This window comes from Urocitellus parryii, unplaced genomic scaffold (assembly GCF_045843805.1).
Source record: "Urocitellus parryii isolate mUroPar1 unplaced genomic scaffold, mUroPar1.hap1 Scaffold_45, whole genome shotgun sequence".
Lineage (NCBI taxonomy): Eukaryota > Metazoa > Chordata > Mammalia > Rodentia > Sciuridae > Urocitellus > Urocitellus parryii.
Genome location: NW_027554016.1, coordinates 1,565,509 through 1,574,902, shown reverse-complemented (window position 1 = coordinate 1,574,902; position 9,394 = coordinate 1,565,509).

The window sequence follows — 9,394 nt, the reverse complement described above, 5'->3', positions numbered from 1 at the left end:
CTCATCCCAGAGGGAGAAATGAATTTCAAATTTAAATTTTTCTGCTACAGAATCTTCCAGATAAGTGCAGAGTCCATGTGTATATACAGACCTAAGATAAAAATACAGGTGAAAGCAACACTTACTTTGAGTTGTTTTACTTTTTAAGATTTGTCCTGAAGTAAAACTAAAAATTTTGGGGTGCAGTTCTATTAATTTTGTAGACACATAGACTTATATAAAGACCATCAAGATCAGGGTGCCCACCCTGAGTGCTCCCTGGTACCCTTTCTGTCTACACTCTGTCCCAGCCCTAAACTCTGAATCCTGAATCTGTGTTCATCACTATCATTTTTTCTTGAGGACAGCGCGGCATACGTGTCATCTTGAAGGACCCTTATGAAGGCCACGGCTGACTTTAAAGTTGCCCGTTCAAAGTCAAAGTCAGCAGGCTGCACGGGCCGCCCATTCTGATGGCTGTGCGGGCCACTCAGGTTTAGTTTGTGCTGAGTAGAATTCCTTTGCATAGGTGGCCTCCGTGTGCCTGTTTCGCTGGTTGAAGGGCATTTGGGCTGTGCATGGTCTTGGGTAATGATAAGTAGAGCTGCTATAAACTCTTAAATACAAGTTTCCTTGGGAACGTATAGGGGTCCTCAGAAGCTGCCAAGTCCTCTCACATGGTGGCGGGTGCATCCCACAGTGGTGTGTGGCCACCCTGCCGCCAGCTGGCCTTAGCTGCGCAGGAGGTGTGCAGGCCCAGTGCAGGCCCCCTGCAGGCTGCGCCATGCCAACGTCCTCGTGGTGATGACTCAGGGCCCCTTTCCATGTGGATTTGTCACCACCACGTCCTTTTCTGTAAGGTGGCCGTTTCCAGTGTTTACTCATTTTTAACGATTTGCTTCTGTTTTCCCTGTAGAGTCGGTGCAATCTTCAGCAAGTCAGGACAGAGTCGATGGGTGGACAGTGGCCTGCGGAAGTCTCACCCCAGCTTTTCACAGGGCCTCTGGTGCTCTCCACGGTAACTTTCAGCAGCACTTGCAATCTGAATGACGTCCCCTGGCCAGCCTCTCCGTTGCCCGTTGGCTTATGGTGTGCTAAGAAATCTGCGCCTACCCAGCCTCTAAGTGTTTTTCTTCTGTTTTCTATTAAACTCCTATGATTTTACATTTCATATCAATCGTCCGTGACCCGGTTTGGGTTGATCTTGTAGAAGGGATGAGGTTCAAATGAGGGTTTTTGATAGCATATGGAGGTCCACTCATTCCAGCAATTTGTCTTTCTTACTGCTAATGCTCAATTCTTGTGAGTTTTTTTTTCTTTTTAGAAATCATGTTACAGATGCTCTGATACAAATTTTTCTTTTGAATTTTTTCAACATAGTTCGTAATGACTTAAAATACTTTATTCATTCACATCAAACATGAACTAAATTCATAAGAATTTTGTCTCAAATAACGGGATTTTCATTCCTCAAGGGAGTTCATGAATGAAAAGGAGCTTGCAGCAGGGCCTGGGGTTTGGTGTGATTTTTATTTCCAAAAGTAGGCGAGACAGAAGCTTACCTTGTCCACAGTGGAACCTCCTGAGTGCTGTGCTCAGAAGCCAGTCCACACCCACAGAGATCATCCCTATGCTTCTCTGTTCTGTGGTGGGAAGGAGGCATACTGGGTTAATTTGATTGCAATGCTCTATAAACAGGGGCCTTTATTCAGGAAATGCTTCTTGAATCTTAAATACACAAGAACACTAAAAAAAATGGGATAATTGAATGTGGTGGCAAAGGGACTCAGAGGAGACTCAAAGGGACTCCAGGAGGAGGATGGGTGTGCCCTGGTTGACCATAGAGGACATGCTGTGGAGCAGAGACCAGACTGCATGAAGGAGCAGGTGGTGACCGCCTTGTCACCTGGTGAAGGCTGACCCCAGCCCCTTAGCAGGGACACAGTTGTAGGAGACCAGGATCAGGACAGACCCAGGACAGTGTGTCCAGGCAGGATGGGCTGATGGCAGCCGGCACCTCACATACAATGTGTGATGCATCAGTGACAGCAATGACCGTGTAGCCCCAGAGACATGGTCGGTGGGGACAACATCAGGTGGAACTGGCGGTTCCACTGAGCCAGGCTTAGGCTGCCATCTGAAAGCACAGCTATGGACGCATCATCACCCATGATGGAGCAGCTTGAAGCTGGCTGTAAAGAGCCATGCTCCATGACCAGAGGGGCATGCATCCATGGCCTCGTCTACATGAAGGAGTCGGGCTGTTCACTCCAGTTGTGATGGTCTTTCCTGACCAGCAGCCAGGGAAAGATGCTGGGTATAGCAGAAGCTGAGGATGGACAAGGTGCTGAGGAGGAAGTATGTGGGCATGTGGAGTTGAGAGGTCACCAGGAACAGGAAGATGACTCACTGTTCCACCTCTTCTGCCCAGTGCCTCGAATCTGTAGGAAGGTGTCAAGTTGGGACTTTGTCTGCAATGGGGTGTGGCTATAGCTTTCCGTCTGTAGCAATGGGGTCCATATAACTCTAGAGACCTCTGCAAAATAGAGCTTTTAAAAGATCTGTATTGGTATTTCCAGAACTAAAGTGTCATAAAAAAAACAGCTTCTTTTCAGGCTCTGCCAGTGATAAGCCCCTTTCTGCTTCCTGATGAAATCTAGAATGTGGGGTGCAGCAGCTTTGGTTAGCAGGATCAGTACCCTCACCTCCACCTCACACTCTGTGCGTCAGTGCTGTCCTTGCTCCGAGCTGCAGAGCTGGACAGGGACCAGGCACAGTACGTTGCCAGCTACTCACTAACTGTGTGACCAGGAGAATGACAGCTGGTGCTTGACCATGCATCCTTGGTCCTGACCCAGTCATCTTGACCACACTGCATCCCGTGTCAGCAGAGGGCAGCTTGAGGGAGAAGCTAGGATGATTGTGTGGGTGTCATTTTACAATAAGTTTGCTTCTGATCTGCCTCAACTCTGTAAGAGTGAGCTAAGTATTCTCATTATTAAATAGACATGAACCAAATATTTGGACAGTGAACATGGACCTCCCCTAGGATTAACAAAAAGGTATGTTTTCTATGTCAACAATTAAAAGTTAGGTCTGAGGACTCAGTTTCTTACCATACACTCATTTTGGTGTGACAGACACATGGATGCCAGAGGGGCTAGGATACCAGGACAGAGGTCTGCATGTGTGTCCCTGTGGCTTCCCACAGCTCTGCTGTCCATGGGCAAGATGTACCCATGTGTGGTCTAATGAGAAAGGGTTGTGGATCCTAAACTCAGAAAAGGAGCCATATGTGATGAATAATGAGACCTAGAGTTTAACAAATAAACACAACTTGGAAGCAACAGATCAATTCCAGGGCTGACGTGGCAGGGTCTGTCCTGAACACACTGTGTCTGCAGGTCTCATTGTGAGAACAGGCACCTACATGATGTTGAAGGCAGCTGCACAGGGACTGGGACATGGCAGCAGTATGCCGGGGACCATGCCCTCCAGGCATGCAGGATGCATCACCTGAGTTCACTGATGCTCAGTCCAGGGCCGGGGCCGGCGTTTAGACAGAAGAGGTCATACCCATGCCAGGGTCACATCGATGGTCTCTGTGGAACCAGGGAGAGCGAGTAGGAGAGGAGGAACTCTGACATGCACTTACAGAAATGTGCAGGGAGACCCGGAGCCCTCGGGGTGTGAGGGTTCCTCTTGCAGTTGGCCAACAGCTGTTCTTGGAGGCAGTGGCCTTCAGTATACCTGGACTCACCTGACACTCGCCACCCAGCCCACCCTCCTCTGCCATTCTCGCTGTGGGCCTCATGCTGCTGATCAACACCAGCCACTCATTCTATTTACCCGCAGCCACCAGGCCTTGCTGAGGGTGTGCCCCAGCCTGACCCTGCCCAGTCAGCTGAGAAGACCACGTCCACTGACAGTGGTGGACCCTGGGGACCTTGTGATGCCAGAGTCTTTTACAGTTTCCACTCCCTTTTGTGACCGATGGACACTTCAGCACTCGTGTCTAGCCTTACTGTGGTGCTAGGGCCTTGTGGCCCCACCTGCATGCGGCAGTGCCTACTAACAGCCTGCCAAAGGCTCAGCGGTCCTCATCTCCCACACCCTCACCATCTCCCTGGCCCTCCGCTGCCTGGTCTGGTGACCTGACCTCCATCTGGCTCAGAGTCTGGTACACTGGCTCTGTGGGCTTGGCGGTGGCACGTTTCACATGTGCCAATGGGACAGAAAATGGGGAGGATGGCTACCTGGGGTCAGAGACTCTTGTGAGCTCAGGGGCAGGAAAGTGATGTCAAGGAAGGGGACCTAGAGCTCTCCAGAGGGGCCCTGGTTTCCCATGGCACCCATTACAGCAGCCCAAGGGGCCCAATCAAGGTGACCTGTGTGTGAGGCACAGAGCATGGGCAGTGGAGCTGGTGGGGCTACGGGTATATGGCTCAGCTGCAAGATAATGGAGGCTGACATACGGCCCAACATGGGAAAGCCTCGGAATGTGCAAAATGAGAGAATCCAGACAGGAAGCCCACAGATTTTATGGTTCCCTTAACATGGAACTTCGAACTGAGGCAAATCCAAACAAAGCAGGTTCCTGGTTACCAGGGGCTGGGGCTTGGCAGAGGCAGGGGAGGCACCAACAGGTAGAGGTTTGCTGGTGGCAGTAATAAAAGGGTCTGGAACGACGTAGCACTGAGGGTTGTACACTATTTTGAATTGACCTACTGCTACACTTTAAAATGTCTGCATCTGTGGTGTATATTATCACAATACAAATAAACTCACACTAGCAAGAAATATGCTGCCTCATCAGCAGGGGTAGACAAATAATGAAATGACTAATAAAGAAAAAAAGTCTACTACAGCCTCTGCCAAAATCAGTGTAAGAGACAACTATGTCAGACTTCCCCCAACACCGCTCACGTCCCCACATGCAGACTCATTCCTGGCTCTGCAAGCAATGCTCCAGTGAGGGCAGTCAAAAACAACCCCCAGTGTTCATAAAAGAAGCACACCTGTGCCCTCACTGCAGAGAGTGTAATTGTCCACAGGGAACAGTCCCCGAGTGTCCCTCCTGCACTCCACTCCCTGGAGCACCCCTGCAGCAGCCTTCTCTCCTCTTGAAAGCTCCAGGGATGAGCAGCGGGCTCAGGACGTGCAGGGCTGTGCATCAGTTTGTCCCTGGGGTCCCCTGCATTTCCCCTCTGGAGCATGGCAGGCTGTCCTCCCTCCATGGGCTATTCTCTTCTCAGCAAAGCTGGGGTGTGTTTTCAGTTCCAAGGCATCCGATCTAAGACTGAAGAAGGCGTCCCTGGATATTCACTGGGTAGAGCCGGGCACGCTGCCCCGCTGAGCTGGCTTCCCAGAGCTGGGATGGTGAGGTCCCAGGACTGATCTGCCCCTCCGGATCCCACATGCTCTGAATGCATGGGCATTACCAGTTCCCAAGGTTGTCCTCCTTCCTCCATGTCCCCTGCAGGAAGCAGAAGGTGGCTGCTGCCTCAGCCTCCTGAGTGACCTTGGGTTTGCTCCTCTCTTGTGGGGGACAAGGGGACTGGGTCCCAGGCTTCCTGGTAAGTCCAGTGCAGGCTGAGTGGCATGGATCACTGAAATGCTCTGCCCTCCTCCTCCATGGCCAGGGTGTTTAGCGGTCTTCCACACACTGGGGGCACATGGGGCTGCATGGTGAGCTCAGGTCAATGAGGACTCATGGCTCTTCTCAGGGTCACTGGGCCACCACTCTCTGATGACATGGCATGGAGGAGGGAAGCTGGTGAGGTGCAGAGTGAGGGTGCTGACTGTGTCACTGGGGACCGGAGCTGAACGTGATAGCAGGGTTCACTGTGACAGAATCGTACCCATGTGGGACAGAACTGGCTGCCTTCAGTGCCAATGCCCCTCGCTCCTTCACCTTCCCCCTGTCCTGCTGGCCTTCCTCCACTGACTCAGGGTTTCTGACTGGGCTGTGTGTGCCTCAGCTGGGTCCTTGGCTGTGCTTAGGGCGCAGAGAACATCCCTGGGCCAACTCCAGACTGCAGCTGCTCCCCTCCCCCGAGCCCCTTCCTCTGCTCCTCCAGCTCCCTGTTTCCATGGGTGGCCCCTCACCCTCTGTCTCCCTTCTTCCACACAGGAGAGAACATGGGGCCCTGCACTCTGCGCCTGGCTTATTTCCGCAGGAGGACATCTCCAGTGTTGAGGTGAGAGTGTGGTTGTCACCTTGGGAGAGGCCACCTCTTCCTCTGCTGGGGCTGTGGCCTTTGGGCTAGCTCCAGGGTCACCAGGAGCTCAGGCTGTGGATGCCTCTGGACATTGCTGGAAACAGCCCAAAGCATCAGGAGGGTTGCTGGGCCTCCAAGAGTCGGCCAGACTGTCCCATCACAGGCACCCCTTGGTGTCCATCTCTTGGTGACATTTCTGCATTTGCCAGGGTGTCAGCTATGAGTCAGCATCATTTCTCTCTGTCCACAAGGGGGACACTTCCTCCCACAAGTGACAGGGCAGGTGTCAAACCAGCCTTCTGCTTTTCAGGTCAGCTGTGGGGCCTCCTTGCAAGGACCCATCACTGGGACTCCTGCATGACACAGTGGCAGAACACTAGCCAGGCTCCCCCATCCCCACGTCCCAGGTATGAAGCCAGCCATGCTCTGAGGGCCTCAGCTGCCTGTGACATGGAGGAGGTGGGGATGCATTCCTCAAGACGCCCTCTCCAGGGTCCAGCACACTGCTGGCTGGCTGTCTGCAGAGCAGACCCTGTCTCGGCAGGACTCCTCTCCGACAGTCTCCCGGGGGAAATGCCTGGCGCTCTCTGAGTCCCATTTCTACCTGTGCCAAGGAGTCCCTGCATTTTCTCTAACTGACTGATTGGTGCACACTCTCTGTGTGTGTTTAGGAGGCTCCTGGGAGCTGGGATTCAGGTGCTCACTGGGTGGACATGGCCTCAGAGTCAGTAGCGCAGCATCACCGTGGCCTCTGCTGCTTCCTCAGGGAGTCCCTTCACACTGCTCTCTTCTGGGAGGGACACAGGGCACTGTGGTCAACTGTACTCACATGCTGGGACAGAATCTGACCTTCCTGCCAAAAACCAGTGGTGCCATGGGTTTCCCTCTACCCCGTCCTCCTGGCAGGCTGCTCTCCAGCCCTGGTGACCTGCCCCTGCTCTCTCTTCCCAGGTCCACCTGCAGGAATTGCATAGCCCTGAGTTCCCAGGTAAAGCACTCAGTGAACATGCTGTTCCTGCCCCCATGACCATGCCCAGGTACCGGGCTGGTGAGTGCCACTCTGTATCCTGAAACAGAGCCAGCTGTTACCAAGGTGAACAGGTGAACCCTAACCACAGTCAGTAGACTCTTCAGTTTTAGGCTGGGAGAAATAAGAGTCTTGAAGATAAGGACCCCAGAGAATGGGGTTGTTAATGCCATTCTGTTTTGATGTTGCTCTCAACTTCCAGTTGGAGAGGCCTAAGTCTGAAATTGTTTGAAGTTAGTCTCAGCTTCCCTTCTGACCAGTAAGAGGTTGGCTGGATCAGGAAGTACTGCTGTTTGGAGTTTTGTCCACATGGGCCAGATCGGTGCACTATCAGGCTGGGGCTCCTGCAGAGTTCCATGAGTGGGGTTCCAGAGGCTGGGCCTGAGGGCTAATCAGGTCTCAGGGGAGCTTAGATCAACACACCCCTAAGGCCTGGTAGTTGCTGATCTCTGTCAGGAGCTGGATCTCATGAACCTCTCAAGAATTCTACTCCAGGCACCAGGGAGCCAGTCCTGCACACTTTCTGCTGCCTCCAACACCATCTTTCCAGGCTTCATCCCTGGGTGTATTTCGTACCTTTCAGATTCCCAGCCCACTTCAGCTGGTTCCATGAGCCACCAGACTCAGAGAGGAAGACAGTTGCACTCCCCTCCCTTTCTCTGACTTGAATCCGCTGGGCACAATCTTCTCTGTGTTCTGCTAGGTGCACCCTAGGCCACATGGTAGGTGCTTTCTAGGATGGTGTGGCAGTGTTTGCTCTATATCTGGGCTCCATGGCAGCAGCTGCAGCAATTGCTTCAAAGTGGCCCCTGCTTCTGCTCTCTGTGGCCAGCTGAGAAACAGAGAGTACTTTTCAAGCACCAGTGCATAGAGGAGCCTCTGGGTCAGTAAGTGTAGGCAGCTCTTGGTCTCCTGATTATCCCCAAATCTGGGTTTCTTTATGTTGTCCCTCCTTCTGTGTTGAATCAGAGCCATCATCACTGTCACTGATATCCTTGGTGCTGCAGCAGCTGGGCTCCAAGGTACTCTTTCTTCTTCGTTTACTGTCCCAAATTTCTAAGTCCCTCAGCCACTGAATGTTCAGTATTGAACTTTAGTGAAACCCCTCTTTCACTCACCTTGCTGAGAAGCAGTCCTCCTGTGCTCGAATCCTAAGCCTCAGAGAGACAAGGAATACAGCTTTCTTCTACTCTGCTATCTTCTGACCCCCCTAAATTGTGTTAAAGGTTTTAGTCACATGAGCCCAAAGGCATTTGGATCCATTTCTTTTGTTTTCTCAAGAGCACTTATTTATCCATTAGCCAATTTTGGTATCTGTATCAGGTAACGTACAGGTAAAAGCACATGTAATCCAGCTTGCACACACATACGTAGAAACAGACAGGAAACCAGGGTTGTATAACTTATCTAGATTTAACATTGGCCAGGATTTTTTTCCACACATATTTACTGGTGAGTTATAGTTGTACATAACGGTGGGGTTTGTTGTTATGTATTCATAAGTACACACAATAACTGGCCGATATCATTCCTTAGTATTTCCTCCCCGCCTTCCCTCCTCCCTCACCCTGATCCCTTTCCTCTACTCTACTGTTCTCCCTTCAGTTTCCATCAGATATCCCCATGTTTTCCTTTTTCCCTCTCTAGCTTCCGCAGATGAGATAAAATATGTGACCCGTGACTTGCTGAGTTTGGCTTATTTAGCTTCATATACTGGTCTCAAGTTCCATCCATTTTGAAAATGACATAATTTCATTTTTCTTTATGACTAAATAAAACTCCATTGTCTGTGTATGCTGCATTTTCTTTATCCATTCATCCACTGATGGACATGGAGGCTGGATCCAGAGTTTGGTTACTATGAATTGTGCTGTGTTAAACATGGGTATGCACAGATTGCTACATACAGAATGCTGACTTTAATTCTTTAGGATAGATACTGAGCTGTGGAATGGCTGGTTACATTGTGGCTCTGCTGCTACTCTTTGGAGAAGGCTCCATACTTCAATAGTGGATTTCAATAGTGGTTGTCCTAATTTACAACCCCCAACAGTGTAGAAGTGTTCTTTTTCCCCCACATCCTCTCCAGCATTATTATTTATTATCATTTGTCTTCTTGATCACTGACATTCTGACTGGTGTGAGATCAAATCTCAGTGTAGTTTTG